Source organism: Fukomys damarensis, unplaced genomic scaffold (genome assembly GCF_012274545.1).
Source record: "Fukomys damarensis isolate Sample0158 unplaced genomic scaffold, DMR_v1.0_HiC HiC_scaffold_17, whole genome shotgun sequence".
Lineage (NCBI taxonomy): Eukaryota > Metazoa > Chordata > Mammalia > Rodentia > Bathyergidae > Fukomys > Fukomys damarensis.
This window is the reverse complement of record NW_022900929.1, coordinates 75445947-75464077: the sequence shown is the minus strand read 5'-3', so window position 1 is coordinate 75464077 and position 18131 is coordinate 75445947. Positions and strand designations below refer to the sequence as shown.

The 18131-nt window shown below is 38.5% G+C and overlaps 1 long non-coding RNA gene across 1 annotated transcript; it reads right to left on the bottom strand.

Moving 5' to 3' along the window:
• Positions 1-904: 904 nt before the first annotated feature.
• LOC104867932 lies at positions 905-16141 on the bottom strand. Its single transcript, XR_781896.1, has 3 exons — positions 16069-16141; positions 4913-5000; positions 905-1031 (listed from the first exon to the last, which is right to left on the bottom strand). It is a non-coding gene; the product is annotated as an uncharacterized LOC104867932 (long non-coding RNA).
• Between the last annotated feature and the right edge of the window lie 1990 nt (positions 16142-18131).

Sequence of the window (18131 nt, the reverse complement as noted above, 5' to 3'; positions counted from 1 at the left end):
GGCCACCAGGAAGAAAATGCCTCTGTTCCATTGCCACCTTGCAGCCACTCTTTCTCTCTAGTCCCTTCCTCTTTCCCTTCCCACTCCCATTTATTGAAGATGCATACAAGTAAATCTCAACAAAAGCTTAATAGAATTTCCTTCATAAGTAGAATTCTTTAAAAGATGATCTTCCGCTCTCTTGAGCAGTGTAGCAGAACAGGCAGGGTTGGTCCTGCTGGAGCCTTTGACTGTTTTCCTTGAGAAAAGCCCCAAGTCTCAGAGTAGCTTTGTTCCCAGCCCAGGCAGGGGTTCATGAATTAGTTCTCTTCCTGCTTTTCTCAGCCTCCCCTGCAGTCAGGCACGGCCACAGGACCCAGGCGCATCCAGTGACCCATCTGCTGACGCAGCAGGTGGGGGGCAAATAGGGCTGTTTGAAGGAGCATTTATTTATGCTTTCCTAGTAAAAGAGGACAAAATTCCCATTGAAACCTTTTATTTCTTCCCCTTCTTTCTGCTTGAGTGCAGGCATAAAGCTAAGGCTGCAACAGCCATCTTGTGGTCATGATGTGAAAACGTTCAGATTAATGACAGAGATACACGCTCTGGTGTCACAAGCCACCTAAACAGAATTATCAGTGGCATCCTCAAGATGTTTTGTATAGGAAAGAAGTCCTCATTCATTTCTAGCAGCCAAAGGGTTTCTAAGTGATAGAGTATGCCTTCTGTTAAAGAGATCAATCTGCATGACTCAATAATTTATACCCATTTGTGGACACAGAGGCTGGACAGGACTAAAGTTGATCAGAAACTGACTGGCTCAAGATTCTCTTAGAATCTATAAAAAGGAAAGTTTTGATTACCTGTTCTATAGGTCAGCTTTCCTGTTGCTGAGACAAATATTGGACGCCCGCAGCTAAAAGAGGAAAAGTTATTTTGGCTCACGGTTTCAGAGGATTCAGTCAATGGACAGCTGGTTTGCAGTCAGGAAGGGTGTGGCAGATCAAAGCTGCTCACTTCATGGTGTCTGGCAAACAGAGCACAGTGGAAGGCTGCAAAAGAGCAAGAGAGAGGTTCTCTAAGCACACACTTCCAGTGATCCACATGCTCCAACTAAATCCTACCTCCTGACAGCACAGGAGCAATAAATATCAGCAGATCAATCCATTGATGAGTATAGGTTCCCCAGATCAAATCATCTATCCAAGTTTCTCCATCTTGTCAAACTGCCAACTAAGATTAACTGGCACACCTGTTTAGAAAATTTATTCTTCATATGCAACATGCCTTAGAACAGCCCTTGGGATGATCACTGTCCAAAGGGGACACTTTAAAATTCCATTATTTTGGATTCAGCCCTTGAGGAGTCAGTTTTTTACTACTAGAGAGAAGAGTTGATGATGGGCACAGAGCCCAGCTCAATACATTTTAATGAACTCTGGATACAAGAAGAGAAGGTTTGTTACCGGGTTGTTTATTTAATTGTATCTTCTGTCTCATAGGCAAGGAGCCGAGACAACCTCTTTTTATGGCTGTCACCATGATTTCATTGAATTATCATACTTCCCCTTTCATAGTTGTTTGCAAAAAAAATCAGTTATACATTAAGGTGGTAAACAGGTGAACATTCTGCCATCTGCCTTTTACCTTGTGCTCAAGAACTAGAAAGGAACACAACCTGAGGGCGTGGATAAAAAAAATACTGAGAACAGAAGACAAACCACACTCCCTGGGGAACTTCCCCATAGGCAGGAAGAATTTCTGTAAAATGTGAAATAAGGAAGAGGAAATGTTGGGAGGAAAGAAGGGCTGAGAGATTAGAAGGTCTTCTGCATTTGGGGGAGCAGCAGTCTCCAGGGAGTTAATGAAAGCAGAAAAATTGAAGAGGCAACAGAGAATGTTAAGAAATATTACAGTAGACGTTCTAGAGGTATTTTGGTCTTGAGGATTTTCAGAAAATATCTGTCACTTCTAGATTATGTTTTCCTAAATACAACACCATCTGAAATTGTATTGCATGAGCTCATAATTATGTACCCAGATTTAATGCTCTGATACCTAGATAGATACACAAAATGGAAATTAATGGATCAGAGTATTAGTCAAGTATATATGTAAGGATAACCTCCAAAATTCTCACAATGAAATGCAGAAACTAATAGAAACATCAAAACGTGCCAGAAACCTAGAATGTCACAGTTAAAGGGAAGATATAGATTAACAAGTACATTGTACCAATAAAGAAGCTGAGCCAAAACAGGTTAATAGACTTGTCCAGGTTATTCCCAAGGCTGGCCCAAGTTTCACACCTTGTTACCCTGGGTCTTCTGCTTGCAATAGCTACACATCAGCCAGCAGTTGAAGGCTCAGGCTTGCTTTTTTGTATACCTCAGACCAATGGGAGCTACGCAAAACTATGAGTGATGCTGACTCCCAGAAGTAGGGAAGAAGTAAATCACAGAGAAAGCATAGTTGAACCTGGGTAATGACACCTGCCAACAGCAAGGAGAACATGCTCTCATCTGCCATGACACCAGAAAATGAAACTAAAATGAAAGACAAAGTTAGCTCTACAGGCTGTCATCCAACTCAGTCTCCCAGGGCATATAAGTGCAGACTGTACATTCTCAGGATGTGAACTACAATGCACAGGTACAGAGCAGACCTCTAACCATGATCCCTTTATACATCTCTAAATGCACAAAGCACTGGGGTCAATCAGGGTGCAAATTTAGCACCTGACTCCTAAAAAAGATAATGATAGGAAAGAAGGAGCTCCCAGTAATTACAATGAGTACACAGAGTACCCATCTCCATGTGCTTGTAGTTAAAATACCCACAGAAAGGACAAGTAAGAAGAAAAACTGAAGACCCACAAGTACTGAAACCATGCTATGCATTTGATAGTAAGATGAATAAAGAGAAGCCCTCTCATTCAAAAGGATGATGTTATGAAGCTATGAACTTCAACAAAAAGTAAGATCTCTCTATCACTGATGGCACTGGGAAAGCAGAGGTCTCCATTTCCTAGAGAGAGAGGTGTCTCCATTTGTCCAAACATGCAGGGAATTCCAATCACAGCTAAGGAGCACCCTCTGCTCACACTTTGCACCTGAAAAAATCACAATATCTTGCACGCAGATTTCTGCAGAGCTGCAAATACTATTATTCTCCATTTTCCAGTTGATTATTTGTAATCTTTTCCCATGTTTCAGGCACTCTGTTAGGTTGTTGAAAATGTTGGTGTGGTTCAGAGGATAGCCTGTGTAGACAGCTGCATTTAGATAGGTAAATTTAGACTTCTGTTCTTTGCAATATGGTGAACCAGATAACCTGAAGGCTTTCCAAGAACAAAATAGAATTATAGGCAAACACCCATTAAGATGCTTTGCAAAATACATTGCCAGGACCAGATGAATGAGGTACCTTTTTTTTGCCCCTTTAAGCCACTGACATATCCTATTTCTTGCCCTCCAATACTGACTTGTAGTAATACTAACCATCCAAGTTTACCTGGAACTGAGAAGTTTTTCTGGACACCACTTTTCATCACTAAACCCCAGATAGTCTTGGGCAAATGTATTGTTACTCCTATCCACTCTAGCTACAGTAAATCAATGAGTTCCCTCTTGCTTGTGGTTGGGGAAATACATTACCTATAAACAAATGACAAACTCATTGTCAGTTAATATTTCAACAGCAATAAGTTCATAAAATAATATGTGCAAAAGGGATGAAAGAATACAGCTAATATATCATGCAGTAGTAAAGACAGAGCTTTAGACTTTTGCTTCCAGCCATGATGGTAGAACAGGGATTGAATTTAACTTTCTGACTTAAACAGAGACTAGATAAAATAAATGATTTTGAGACATCACACATGGGACTGCACATGACTAGGATCCTTAATAGAAAGGAAGCAAAATAAAAGCTCAATCCTGCCCAGCTTCTGGCTGTGAGTCATTTTCTAGGCTAAGATGCAGAAAGGTGGCACCAACCTAAGCTGGGCTGCATTTATGGCTTAAGGAGACACAGGCTGGAGACACGGAGGCCAAGGAGACTTAACCTGAGAACTAGAGCACTGGAGAAGAGGTCGCTTCATGGGAACCAGCAAGCTTGGGAGAATCCACAGAAGTGACCCTTCCCTCCATCAATCCCCAAGGGAATCTGGATATGCACATGGAGGACAGGAAACTACTTGAGGTCATAGAAAGAAATACCAAGAAGCAGTAGGCTAAACAGCTCTCAGAACTCTCAGAAGCATGAGAATAAATTACATTCTCACCAGTTTCTGCCACAGACACTAAAATGTGAGAGACTTTAAAGAATGGAGTCTTCAGAAAGGTTTCACCTTAGCAGTAGTACCAATATAGAGTGATTCTCAATAGAGTCCACAGACCCAACAATGTAGAAGAAAGCCTACATAAAAGTAATGCTGAAAGACGTGTAAAATGTAAAATCATAGCCTCAGGGGGTAAAAATTCAATATTTTTATTTAAAAAGATAACAGGGTCAAATAGAATTTCTAGTTTTAGTTTTGTGAGAAATCTCCATACTGATTTCCACAGAGGTAAGCGTATCAAGAAATGGAGGGTGGGGAGGGAAAGGGGATGAAAACAGGAATGAGATGTGTTACATACAGGTCCAAACTCCACATGGGGAATGTAAACATTACATACTGCAAACATGGACTAACAAAAATGATAACTGATTAAGATAAAGTTTGTTTTTTTCTAAAAAAAGTGACCAGCTATTAAGGAATATATCCAAAAATACTCTGGTAAAAATAAGTGCAAATGATGCTTGTACAAAGTTAATCATTTGAACTGGACTATATATTACAAGGACCTGCATGCTAGTTACTTTTCTGTCCTTGCTGAGACCAAATACCCAGCATCTAAAAGCTAAAGGGGAAGGGGTTTATTTGGCTTACAGTTTCTAGAGGTTTCAGTTCATAATGGGCTGGCTTCCAGGCAGGGATGGAAAGCAGACATCTCAGAAGAGAAACAGCATGGCACGCACTAGGTAACAAAGAAAACAAGAATATTTAATAGCATCCTCCTGCCCCTTTTATGTTATCCAGACTACCAGGATTAGGGTGGTGCCAAAGTAATCACTCACATATAGTGCTTTAGCTATCACATTCCCTTAACCCCAGCATCACACATTCCAGATTGAATTACCTCTGAAAAAGAAAGCCCTACCTCATCCTCATGAGGCTTTGGGGAGATACCTAAACACCAACTTTAACAACCTGTTAGAGCCTCAGCTATTTAGTTTAAGGCCTGGGACAGAGGTCAATGTAATTATCACAACTGAATGTTTACAATGTGCCAATCGAGTATCACATGGATCGTCTCATTTAAGATGAAAAAGAACAAAATCAAACATAGATAAGAGAAAGGAGGGAGATCTTTTTCAAATGAGGAGACCAAGAGAGTGAGGGTGGGGGAAGAGGGTAATGGAGATGGGAAAACATTGAAGAAAAAAATGGAAATAGAACTTTTGCAAGTCACAACGGGGCCAAGAGTTGGAAAGTGCAAGGAAGGATGGGAGGAAGAGGGGTGAAAAAGAACTGAGATGTGTTATGTACGTGTACCAGCTCCCCACAGGGAACATAACCATTGTGTACCACAAACATGTAATAATAAAAATATTGTAAAGTTATATAATTCAGTGGCAAAACACACACACAGAGTGAGATGTACACACAGCATTATCCACATTTAGGAAGACAATGCTTAGAGATGTAAAAGCGTCTTCTTGAGATTTCACATATAGTCAATGAAACATAGGCTTTCTGATTCTAGAGCTATACTTTTTATTTTACTTTTATGTGTAGGTCTGGATTGCATAAGGGTTACATTCATTGTAAGTAGGTGCATGTACACAACACACCTTAATTCTTTTTATTCCACTTTCCCTCCAGTCCATTCCCACTCCCTCCATATCTTGGTCCTCTTCCCATTTACAGAAGGTCTACCTCCCTGTTTTCTATTGTCTGTCTTTTATTTTACCCTTTAAATTAGTCAGACTTTGGGTTTCTCAGACAAGAGAAGTCATGTGACATTTAAACTGTGCGTCTGATTTATTTATCTTAGCACTGTGGTTTTGGGTGCATGTATTTTCCTATAAATGACTCAAAATTATCCTTCTTTATGACAGAGTAGTACTCCACTATTATAAGTACATTTCCTTTTTTAAATTTTAGTTTATTAGTGCATGTGTGCAGTACACAATGATTACATTCCTTGTGTGGAGTTGCTATATGGAAATGATACATCTTCATTTTCATTCCTTTTCTCATCCCCTTTCCCTTCAGTGCTTGCTTTTCCCTATCTTTCTTTCTTTCTTTCTTTCATTTTTTTCTTCCTTTCACACTCTCTCTCCCTCTCTCTCTCTTTCTTTCTTTCTTTTTTCTTTTGGTACTGGGGATCAAACTTGGGACCATGTGCTTGTGAAGCAGGCAGTAGAACCACTGAGCTAAATTCCTTGGCCCTCTTCAGTCCTTTCTTAACAACTATGCCACACTTAACTCCTCCAGAAGAGCAGCACTGATCTAAGCCATGCATTGCGTGCATCCCACCCTCTGCCTCAGGTGATGACTGCTGGCTTTCCAGGAGCGGGGATGTGGCTGAGGAGAAAACTTGCTGACATCTGGGTATACTGCGGTGTCCACAAAGAATGAGGGCAAAGGAGGGAGATAAAACCCTAAGGAGAATGCAAACATAAGTCTTCCTAGCTCCTTCCTCAAGAGTCAGCATCTGTCAGGAAGCCAAATCAAACACTTCCAGGTTCTGTGTGGCTCTCAATCTATTTCTTTGTAAGAAGTGAGAATGAAGGGCCGTTGCCTGCCACCCACCCATAGGCCCACCCCTTTGACCCAGCACCGCAAAGGAGCCCAGCTGCATGGGTGCAATACAGCGGTGTTTGTGCCCCACTCCTGGAACAAGAGAAAGAGGGCTTCTCTAAGGCTTCTGGATGAAAATTAAAGCCCACTGGAAAAGCGAAGAAAATTTGTGATAATGGCACACCACACCACCACAGTTGGTAAGTCAGAGGGATCGGCACCTCATATCAGAACCTGGTCTATCTTCAGGGGAAAGACAGCTGGAACCTGCAATAGAACCTTGCAGAGTTCATCCTAGCAGGAGGTCAGAGATCTGAACTTGGGCCTTGTAGCCAGAAATCGGCCTGAACCTCAGGGGACAGCTGCTGGCTTTCTGAGACTAATTAACTTAGATCTGCACATTCCTGACCATGCTGTTTATTGTGTCAACATGGGCATACCCTGAAGGAGACCCGCTACCTCTATTTGTAGTTTTTATTTTCAAAGTAATACTTTTCACTTCTCTTTAATCATTTAAAAATATTTTTATCTTTTTCTTTTCTCAAAAATTTCCCCTTTGTTAATCTTTTTATCTTCTTCTCTCCCTCCCTCTCTCTCTCCCCCCCTCTCCTACCTTGATCTCCATTACTCTCCCTTTTTGTTCCTGTTCCTATCCTAATTTGAATTTATTCTTTCTTTTCCCTTTCTTTTATTTTTCCTATTCTCAATTGCCATTGTTTTTTTTTTTTTTTTTATTGAGTTTATTGGTACATTTAGGGATACAGTACATTTACATTCATTGTTGGGATCATGTACCTTTACATGGCAAGTCTTGATTCTCATTTTTTTCCCCTTACCTCTGCCCTCCCTTCACCCCCTCCTCCCCTCCCCATCTACAAACACTTTATTTTCATCTTTTCATTCTCTCACATTTTTTTCTTTTCCCTTTTTGTTCTTCCCCTACGTATCACACCTTCCCTACACCTTTAGCTCCTTTCCTCCCATTTCTAAATGTCAGTAATCTTATTAGAATCTTATGCATTGTTGCAGAATATTCACACCAGGGAAACTATTTGGTATTTACACATGTGGGACTTATTTATTTCACTTAGGAGTATATCTTCAATATGTATCCATTTTCCTATGAATGAATCTATTCTCTCGCTCTTTATGGCTGAGTAATATTCCATTTTATAGAAAAACCACAACTTCTTTATCCAGTTTCCAACGGATGGGCAAATAGGTTGTTTCCAAGATTTAGCTATTACAAACTGTGCCGCTATAAACATGGGTGCACATACTTCTCTGTGATATGATTCTTTTAGTTCTCTTGGAAAGATACCCAACAGAGGGATGGCTGGGTCAAATGGAACCTCCAGTCCAAGCTCTTTGAGGTATCTCCATATTGATTTCCATAGTGGTTGCACTAGTCTGCACTCCCACCAACAATGGAGGAGGGTTCCTTTCTCCCCACAACCCCGCCAACATTTGTTATTGTGTGATTTCTTGATAGCAGCCATTCTTTGTGGGGTGAGGTGGAATCTCAGTGTTGTTTTCATCTGCATCTCTCGAATGACCAGTGATGTGGAACATTTTTTCATATATTTTCTTGCTGCTTTCACTTCTTTGTATGAGAAATGTCTGTTCATTTCGGATGCCCATTTTTGGATCGGGTCTTTATATTTGGGGGGACTGATTGTTTTGAGTTCTTTATATATCCTTGATAATAGTCCTTTGTCTGAGGTACAGCTGGTAAAAATTTTTTCCCACATTGTAGATTGTCTCTTAGTTCTGCTAATGGTTTCTTTTGAAGTACAGAAGCTTTTTAGTAAGATTGCCATTGGTTTTAAAATGAAGTGATTACAGTCTCTAGCCTCCTTATTGCTGTTAGTTTGTTCTATTCTTGGGAATATTTTGTTCTGTCTTCTGCTCTTCTCTTTAACAGCTGCCTAGTGTTTGTGTGATCTTCCTGTATCCTCTGACCTCACTTCTAACCTTTCTCTATCCTATCTATCCCGCTCTCCCCTACTCCTTCTAAATATCCAAGCTGAAGAGTAAAGTTGTTATATTGAAGAACTTATTCACTGTAAACATATTTGGGGCTGGTCCTTGATTTTTTTTTTATTCACATGGTTAAAGGTGATAGATTAATAACTACCACAAATTGTTATTTTCTAAGTTATGCTTGATGTTATTATGTTGCTGATTGCATCACTTGGGCTAAGGTGTTGTGATTGATCTTATTTGTTGTCCGCCCTGGTATAATGAAAAAGAGTTTGCCTCAGAGACATAAGAAACTCAAAACCTAAAGACCAGTTATATCAGGAAGATTGAAGCATTAATCCAGGAATTAAACCAAGGATGGTACCAATGACAAAAATAGAAATGAAAAGGCATTTAAACAAGACACAACACAGACTTCCACCCCACCAAAGGTAAACTCTGGAGGAAATAGGTGGAAAAGACTAACAATCAACCATCTGGTCACCCTGAACCAATGGCACAGGAAGTAAAAAAACAGATAAATGAGGTTCTAGAAGAATTCAAAACAGAAATAATTTCCCAAATCTCTCTGGTTACAGAGATAGTGAGGAGAATGAAAGGCATGATTAGAGACTCTAGAACAGAAACAGATTAAAAAAAAAAAAAAAGATGAGCTCAGGACCATGATGGAAATCATAAATGCCCAGCAAAAGAAAAACATGGAAACCTTGAATGCCCAACATAGGAAAGAAATGGAATCCATGAAAGATTCAAATAGATATCCAGATTAAAAAAGCTACAGAAAGCATTTGCAGCAGGATGAATGAATGTGAATATAGAATTTCAGATACAGAAGATAGGATTGCAGTCAGTGACCATGAAAAGAGAGATATCTTTAAAAAAGTAAGGGACCATGAAAAAATCAATCCAACAACTCTTTGATAATGCAGAGAAGAATAATATAAGACTGATAGGAATCTATGAAGTGCAGGAAAAAGTAAAAATGACATAAAAAACTGTTCATAGAATTAATGACAAAACTTCCCAAAGAGAGAAGAATTTGACATATAGCTAAATGAGGTATATAGGACTACAACTACCATGAGCAAAAAAATCTACACATAGACATATAATAATCAAGATCTCAGAAACCCAACAGAAGAACAAAATACTATAAGCAGTTAGAGAAAAGAAACAAATCACATGCAAAGGAAAACCCATCAGAATCACAGTAGACTTTTCAACACAAACCCTCAAGTCAAGGAGAGTTTGGAGTGAAGTATTTCAAGTCTTAAAGAAAACAACCTCCAACCTAGACTGATGTATCCTACAAAACTGTCTTCCAAAATGGATGAGGAAATAAGACACTTTTATGACAAAGAACATGTGAGAAATTTCATGATCACCAAATCAGCACTCCAAACACTTCTAAATAATATGCTGGAAAAAGAAAATAAGCACCACAACTCCTTAAGGGCCAACAGAGCAAATATACCAGGCAAGGCAAGGAATTGAAGGGAGAGAGGGAAAAAAATTTAAAAAATAAAAGAATCAACAGGAAAATAACATGACAATGAAAGCCAATACATAACAATGATAACCATCAATGTTAATGGATTCAATTCACCAATCAAAAGAAACAGGTTGGCAGACTGGATTAAGAAGCAAAATCCAACAATATGCTATATACTAGAAATCCACTTAATCCACAAAGAAATTCATAGACTGAGAGTAAAAGAAAGGAAAACTGTTCTCCATGCAACAGGAACCCAGAAAAAAGCAGGAGTAGCTATCTTATTTGCAGACAGAATAGATTTCAAACCAAAACTAAGTAAGAGAGACAAAAAAGGCCACTACATTATTGTAAAGGGAACAAGAGGAAGAAATGATAATCATAAATATATATGCACCAAATATTAATGCACCCAACTATACAAAACAAATATTAACGGTTATAAAAAATGAAATAAGCACTAATACAATTATACTGGAGGACCTCAGTACACCACTGACACAAACTGACAGATCATCTAGACAAAAAATCAACAACAAAATAACAGAACTGAACCAAGTCTTAGAACAAATGGACTTAGTAAATGTCTATAGAGTGTTCTATCCCACAGAATGAGAACATACATTATTTTTGGCTGCACAGGGTTCATTCTCCAAAGCAGACCACATGCTAGCTCATAGAACATGCTTAAATAAATGCAAAGGAATTGAAGTTATCCCCTGTATATTATCAGACCATAATGCAATTAAACTGGAGATCAATAGCCTAAGAAACTGCAAGAACTTCACAAACATATGGAAATTAAATAACACTGTGCTGAACAACCATTGGGTCACAGAGTAAATTAAAAAAGAAATTAGACAGTTGCTATAATTTAATGATAATGCCAGTACAACATACAGGAATCTATGGGACACAATGAAAGCAGTTCTATGAGGGAAATCCATAGCATTAAATGCCTATACTAGGAAAACAGAGCAAGCTCAAATAAAAAACCTAATGCTTAATCTTAAGCTCCTAGAAAAAGAAGAGCAAGACAAACTGAAAGCTCATATAAGGGATGAAACTATAAAGATCAGAACAGAAATTAATGCAATGGAGACTAAGAGAATGACACAAAAATTAATGAATCAAAGAGTTATTTTTTCAAAAGAATAAATAAATTGATAAACCCTTAGCCAATCTTATCAATAAAAGGAAAGAAAATGCTCAAATTCATGCAATTAGGAATGAAAAAGGTGAAGTCACAACATACCCACAGAAATCCAGAGGATCATCAATACTTACCTTGAAAACCTATACTTTAATAAAATGGAAAATACAGAAGAAATGGACAGATTCCTAGATACATATGAACTTCCAAAGCTGAACAAAGAAGATATAAAAAGTCTAAATACCCCAATTACATTCAGTGAAATTGAAAATGTAATTAAAACAACAAAGAAAAGCACAGGCCCTAATAGCTTCACTGCTGAATTCTACAAGACATTTAGAGAAGAACTATCACCACTACACTTTAAACTCTTCAATGAAATTGAAAGGGAATCAATAGCTCCAAATTCATTCCTGGAAGCAAGTGTTACTTTGATTCTAAAACCAGAAAAAGACCCAACCAAAAAAGAGAACTGCAGGCCAATCTCCCTAATGAACACAGATGCAAAAATCCTCAGTAAGATACTGGCAAACAGAACACAGAAGATCATCAAGAAGATCATACACCCTGACCAAGTTGGATTTATCCCAGGGATGCAAGGATAGTTCAACACACATAAATCAATAAATGTAAAATGCTTTACTAACAGAATCAAGGACAAAAACCATATGATCATATCAATAGATGCAGAAAAAACATTCGACAAAATTCAAAACATATTCATGACAAAATAACTCTATAGAAAATTGTAATAGATGGTCTTTATCTCAACTTGATAAAGGCTATCTATGAAAAACCAACAGCCAATATCATTCTAAATGGTCAAAACTAAAAACATTCACTCTCAAATCAGGAACAAGACAAGGATGTCCACTGTCACCCCTCCTATTCAATATAGTTCTAGAAACATTAGCCACAGTGATCAGACAAGAGAAAGAAATAAAAGGAATAATGATAGGGAAGGAAGAAGTTAAACTGTCACTATTTGTTAATGATATGATACTCTACATAGAAGATCCAAAAAAAACAAAACAAAACTCTGCCAAAAGACTGCTAGACTTAATCGACAGATTCAGTAGAGTAGCAGGCTACAAAGTCAACCCTCAGAAATCAATAGCTTTCTTGTACACAAATAACAGACTCACTGAGAGAGAAATTAGGGAAACAATTCCTTTCACAATAACATTCAAAAATGAAATATCTTGGAATCAATCTAATGAAGGAGACAAAAGACCTTTACACTGAAAATTACAGCACTCTGAAAAAAAAAAAAGAAGAGGATATAAGAAGATGGAAAGACATCCCTTGCTCCTGGGTAGGAAGAATCAACATAGTGAAAATGGCCATACTTCCAAAACTGCTATACAGATTCAATGCAATCCCAATTGAAATCCCAACAGTATATTTCACAGAACTTGAGAAAATAATACAAAAATTCATTTGGAACAAAAAGAGACCTAGAATAGCAAAAGCCATTCTAAGCAACAGAGACATGGCAGGGGGTATCACAATTCCCAACCTGAAACTATATTACAATGCCACTGTGATAAAAACAGCCTGGTACTGGCAAAGAAATAGACCCAAGGATCAATGGAATAGATTAGAAGATACATAAACAACACTAGACATACTTAGCTACCTCATCCTTGACAAAGGAGCCAACCATCCTCACTGGAGGAAAGATAGCCTCTTTAATAAATGGTGTCGGAAAAACTGGCTTTTAACTTACTAAAGATTAAAATTAGATCACTATCTTTCACCATGCACTAAACTAAAATCCAAGTGGACTAAAGACCTAAATATCAAAACAGAAACACTAAACTGACTGGAAAATAAATTAGGTAGAACTCTCAAAGACATTGGCATAGGAGAAGACTTTATGAACAAATCCTCAGCAGCATGAGAACTTTTACAAAGAATGAACAACAGGGATCTAATTGTATTAAAAAGTTTTTGCAGTGCAAGAGAAATTACTAATAGAGCTAAGAGACAACCTAGGAAAAAAAATTTTACCAGCTACTCCTCAGACAAAGGACTACTATCCAGAATATATAAAGAACTAAAAAAACCAGACCCCCCTACAAATACAAAGACCTGATTAAAAAATGGGCATCTGAAATAAACAGACACTTCTCAAAGAAGTAAAAGCAGCCAATAAATATACAAAAAAATGTTCAACAACACTGGTTATTCAGGAGATGCAGATGAAAGCAACACTGAGATTCCACCTTACCCCAGAAAGAATGGCCACTATCAAGAAATCAACCAATAACAAATGCTGGCAGGACTGCAGGGAGAAAGGAATCCTTCTCCATTGTTGGTGGGAGTGCAGACTGGTGCAACCACTGTGCAAATCAATATGGGAATACCTCAAAGAACTAGGACTAGAGGTTCCATTTGACCCAGGTATCCTTCTGCTGGGTATCTTTCCAAAAGAATTAAAAGAATCATACCACAGTGATATGTGTGCACCCATGTTTGTAGCAGCACAGTTCGTAATATCTAAAACTTGGAAACAACCCAAATGCCCATCAACTGGAGACTGGATAAAGAATTTGTGGTTTATCTATAAAATGGAGTACTACTCAGCCATAAAGAATGAGAAACTAGAAATATTTATAGCTAAATAGATGCACATTGAGGCTGTACTCTTAAGTGAAATAAAGAGGACATATGAGTAAATAACAAACAGTTTCTCTGGTGTGAAAAACTAAAGTTTAAATAAGGTTCAAATGGTACAATTGGGAGTGTGAAATAGGAATAAAATGGCTAAAGGGGAAGTGGGAAGGGGAGGGGAAAGGAAATAAGGGAAAAGAAAAAATGTGAAAAAAATGAAAAATGGATACAAATTCTTTATAAATAGGGAAGGGTGGGGGGGTGAAGGGAGAACAGGGGTGTGGGGAAAAAAACCAAGAACCATATAGATCATATAAAGGTACAAGATCCCAATGAAAATTGTAACTGCATTGTTTGCTTTAAATGGACCAATAAACTTAATGGGGGTGGGGAAGAAGTGAGAATGGAGACCATGAATTCGAATCACTGGACTTACTCCTTCCTGCTTCAACTTTTTCTTTGCCCATGTAGTCTCACACGCTATGAAAGCATTCACAATCTTATATGACTTGAATCATCCACTCTATAACATAGAACTAGACATGTATTACACAGTTGTCACACGAATGAAAAACTGAAACGCCTGAATGCTCTTTGTAAGCTATTCAGAGTATTGTAAAAGTAGTGCAAAAAAAATACTATTAAGACTAAGTATACACTATTAGGACTGGGAAAACATACCGGCCAATTGAGGTAGAATGTAATTATAGTAATAAAAGCCTGCTATATCTTTAGAACAATTTTGAAAGCTATGAAACATGCTATTTATTTCATCTTATTCCTATGTTAGGGTAAACTGCTACGGTAGATACAAGATATTAATATCTTTCTCTTGAAAATTAGGAAACGATCAAGTGTCCATCTTAAATCATACAAGGAGTAAAGGGTTGTAGGCTGGGGACTCAAATACAAGTTTCTTTCTCTGTAAACTGCTTTCTCCATGGCTAAGATGGCATTGGTTTATGCGTTTATTTAGATGTTATGACTATTTGATTACAATCATATTGGCTGGACAACCTCTCACTTTCTATTCTGTATTAAATGTGTTTGCCACTGTCAGTAATATATTCATTTTCATAAACGTCTTTTATTTTAAATTGCTTTCTCCAAGTGATCTGAAGGCCACTAATATATCATTGTTAAACAGTGAACGTGAGGAGAAACTAAGGTAGTCTTGATAAACCTGTGTGTGTTAATAAATGAGATAGATACACAAGTGCCCACCTGCTAAGCCTGGACAGAACTGTCTCCTTCTCACTCACAGGCAAGGGCTTAGAAGCCCAAAGCCTGGGAAAGGAGCATCCAAGACAAAACCCTTGGCAAATATATTCCTGGAGTCAACACAATCTCACTGGTTTCCCAAGCCCATGTTCGCTCCATCCTACTATAAGGAGATCTGATTGAATTTGTGGTTAATGAACATGATAATTTATAGCCATGGTGTTTACTTTTTATAAATACACACATTGTTTGTGTCTTTGACTCTTTAAAATTTAGGACTAGTCTCTGTTATTTAAAATAGGAAGAAAATGGCTAAAGGGGAAGTGAAGAGGGGACGGAAAGGAAATAAGGGAAAAGAAAAAATGTGAAAAAATGGAAACAAAGTCTTTGTAAATAGGGAAGGGTGAAGTGGGTGCAGGGAGGGGAGGTGTATGGGGAAAAAACAAGAAACAAAACATATCATGTAAAGGTACAAGATCCCAGTGATGAATGTAACTGTATTGTTTGCTTTAAATGGACCAATAAACTTAATTTAAAAATAAAAATAAAATACAAGAATTATTTAAAATTAGTCAGGTTGTACTAATCTTATATCTGGGAGTGTTACAATATTTTACTGCAATAATATACTATTTGGCAACTCCACTTGTCTGATACTTTTTAAACAAATAAGTTGGCAAAAATGTTGCCAAGTAAATGATACAAAAGCTCACAGCTCATGCACAGCAAGTCCAGAAATCACCCAGAACCCTTTAGCACCATGAAAACACTTACAGCAAGGATGGAGACCATGAGTTCCCAACGCAGGGCAGTGTGAAAATTTCAACCTGCAAAAATGAGAAGCAAAGGCTACCAAAGGTAAGCTGAGAATCACATACAGCTGTAAACACTTGCTGAAGGAGAAGGTGACAAACTCGCCAAGAGAGACAAGCATTTTACAAAGGGACCGTGTTGGCGCCACATTACGAAGGCTCACATACTAATGTATTCCTTTATTAAATGTGTCACACCTGGAGTCATAATACCAGTTGTGAATAACGGCCATGTTGTTAACACAGTGTCCAGTTGTGTTACACATTGGTGCTGCTACTTAAAAAGTACACTGCACAATGAGCAGTCTTTATTAAGACTCTTTTCAAAAAGAACAAAGTTATTCCATTTAGACACCCAAACCAAGAAGTGATGTGTTCCTGTTCTCTTTAAAAATCATTTCTGTGTGATACCTCAGACCACTAAAGGTACTATTGCTGCATACTAAATTTTTGACTGTGCTGGACAAATTGCTTCCTCCTCTTGACTAATCTTTCTGGATCTTTGCTAGGGGAAGAAATAAGATGGAGAACCTGTGACCAGGCAGCGCACACTTCAGTCCTCTGGGATGAGTGGAGGTGACTTGATTGGCTCACAGAAGTCTGAAGGTGTCAATTAGAAATGAGGAAAGGTCAAGGTGAGAAAGTAAAAATAATTAAAAGAAAAGGAAAGTTAACCTGTGTGCCAGGAACTCATTACAGAAGCTGAAAGAGTAAGTAAGCAGCATGGAGAAGAGATAGGGTAGGAATCACATTACTATTAAACAGGGCGGAAATATAAAAGGGAGAGTGGAGGGGAGGAGATGAATTGCAAGAAGTTGAAAAGAAGTCAGAAAAGCTTGGGTTCTTTTTTGAATATCTGTAACTATCATAAAGCATTAGTAAGTACAGGAAGGAGGACAAACACAGAGAGGGAGGAAGAAGGGCAGGAGGGAGGGAGGAAAATCAAAAGAAAAGAGTAAATAGCCACTGTCCTTCCTTGTGAGAGTGCGCTGCAGTCTGCCCTCTGAACAACCACTCTAAAGAAACTCAATCTCTAAGTTCCAACCTTCTACCAGGTTATGACATCTAGATTTCAGGTGTGAGTGAAATGGCCCTCAGCCAGAAATCCCAACAGGAGTAGTAGGCGCATCCTGCCCTGTGCCCAGCCCAGGCTCAGTATTCCCACTTTCTTCCACAGTGCTTAGTCACTGGAAAGTCATGAACCTACAGCTCAGAAGGCAGCGAATCACTTTAGAGGATGGATACAACTGGAACATCCTCACCCCAACCATTCCAAATCGGAAACACCTTGTAGTCTGAAACGTTTTGAGCATCGACATGACACTCAGAGTGGAAAATCCTACATCTGAGTTCATGTGACAACTCATAATCAAAACACAGGCACATTAATGGTATTGTTTAAAATTACCTTCAAGCAACGTACAAAACTTATGTGAAACATGAATAAATTTCATGTTCAGACTTGGGTTCCAGCCCCGAGATATCATAGAATGAATGTGAAAATGTTCCAAAATCCAAAACAATCATACATTTAAAACACTTCTTTTCCCAAGCATTTGGATAAGGTTGTATTCAACCTGCATCATGTCCAGGTACAGGAGATACACTGGAGAGAATTCAATCCTTCAAAAAGAGCCCAGGGCTTCAAACAGACGAGGGTGCCAGATGATCAGCCTCTTTCTAACAGCTTTCACTTCACTTTCTACACCCACACTTTTTCACTCTGATGACTTCCTATGGAGAAAAAGAACCACACTGCTTTCCTCCTTTGCCCCATCCCGAATTCACTGGCAGACTATGAACCTGGGCTCCCATTCCCCTTGTGCTCTGCTAAGCCCTCTTCCCCTCAGGAGCCTGATCAGTGAGTCTCAATGCCATTATTCTTCGGCCACAGCTTTTCCTTGACCTCAGCCTCTCTTCTCAGAGTCCTACGGTTGACCCCATCAACCTCGTGGTACCCCTGGCCACGCCCCTTTTCTTGAAGCTCTTAGTTACCAAAAATATTCTTTCTTCTAGTTCATCTGC